We start from the raw sequence: 1,957 nt of genomic DNA on the forward strand, positions 1-1,957 counted from the left end.
GTTATTGTTATTGTTATTGTTATTGTTATTCTTATTGTTATTGTTATTGTTATTGTTATTCTTATTGTTATTGTTATTGTTATTGTTATTGTTATTGTTATTGTTATTGTTATTCTTATTGTTATTGTTATTGTTATTGTTATTCTTATTGTTATTGTTATTGTTATTGTTATTGTTATTCTTATTGTTATTGTTATTGTTATTCTTATTGTTATTCTTATTGTTATTGTTATTGTTATTCTTATTGTTATTGTTATTGTTATTCTTATTGTTATTCTTATTGTTATTCTTATTGTTATTCTTATTCTTATTGTTATTCTTATTCTTATTGTTATTCTTATTCTTATTGTTATTCTTATTCTTATTGTTATTCTTATTGTTATTCTTATTCTTATTGTTATTCTTATTCTTATTGTTATTCTTATTGTTATTGTTATTCTTATTGTTATTGTTATTGTTATTCTTATTGTTATTCTTATTGTTATTCTTATTGTTATTCTTATTCTTATTGTTATTCTTATTCTTATTGTTATTCTTATTCTTATTGTTATTCTTATTCTTATTGTTATTCTTATTGTTATTCTTATTCTTATTGTTATTCTTATTCTTATTGTTATTCTTATTGTTATTCTTATTCTTATTGTTATTGTTATTGTTATTGTTATTCTTATTGTTATTGTTATTGTTATTCTTATTGTTATTCTTATTGTTATTGTTATTCTTATTGTTATTCTAAATCTAATTGTTATTCTAAATCTAATTGTTATTCTAATTGTTATTCTAAATCTAATTGTTATTCTAATTGTTATTCTAAATCTAATTGTTATTCTAAATCTAATTGTTATTCTAATTGTTATTCTAAATCTAATTGTTATTGTTATTGTTATTGTTATTGTTATTGTTATTGTTATTGTTATTCTTATTGTTATTGTTATTGTTATTGTTATTGTTATTCTTATTCTTATTGTTATTCTTATTGTTATTGTTATTCTTATTGTTATTGTTATTCTTATTGTTATTCTTATTGTTATTCTAATTGTTATTCTAAATCTAATTGTTATTCTAATTGTTATTCTAAATCTAATTGTTATTCTAAATCTAATTGTTATTCTAATTGTTATTCTAAATCTAATTGTTATTCTAATTGTTATTCTTATTGTTATTCTTATTGTTATTGTTATTGTTATTGTTATTGTTATTGTTATTGTTATTGTTATTGTTATTCTTATTGTTATTGTTATTGTTATTGTTATTCTTATTGTTATTGTTATTGTTATTGTTATTGTTATTCTTATTGTTATTGTTATTGTTATTCTTATTGTTATTGTTATTGTTATTGTTATTGTTATTGTTATTCTTATTGTTATTGTTATTCTTATTGTTATTCTTATTGTTATTCTTATTCTTATTGTTATTCTTATTCTTATTGTTATTCTTATTGTTATTCTTATTCTTATTGTTATTCTTATTGTTATTGTTATTCTTATTGTTATTCTTATTGTTATTGTTATTCTTATTCTTATTGTTATTCTTATTGTTATTGTTATTCTTATTGTTATTCTTATTCTTATTGTTATTCTTATTGTTATTGTTATTGTTATTGTTATTCTTATTGTTATTCTTATTCTTATTGTTATTCTTATTGTTATTCTTATTGTTATTGTTATTCTTATTGTTATTGTTATTCTTATTGTTATTCTTATTGTTATTGTTATTCTTATTGTTATTCTAAATCTAATTGTTATTCTAAATCTAATTGTTATTCTAATTGTTATTCTAAATCTAATTGTTATTCTAAATCTAATTGTTATTCTAATTGTTATTCTAAATCTAATTGTTATTCTAATTGTTATTCTAAATCTAATTGTTATTCTTATTGTTATTCTTATTGTTATTGTTATTGTTATTGTTATTGTTATTGTTATTGTTATTGTTATTGTTATTCTTATTGTTATTC

Source organism: Palaemon carinicauda, unplaced genomic scaffold, assembly GCF_036898095.1.
Source record: "Palaemon carinicauda isolate YSFRI2023 unplaced genomic scaffold, ASM3689809v2 scaffold877, whole genome shotgun sequence".
Taxonomy (NCBI): Eukaryota; Metazoa; Arthropoda; class Malacostraca; order Decapoda; family Palaemonidae; genus Palaemon; species Palaemon carinicauda.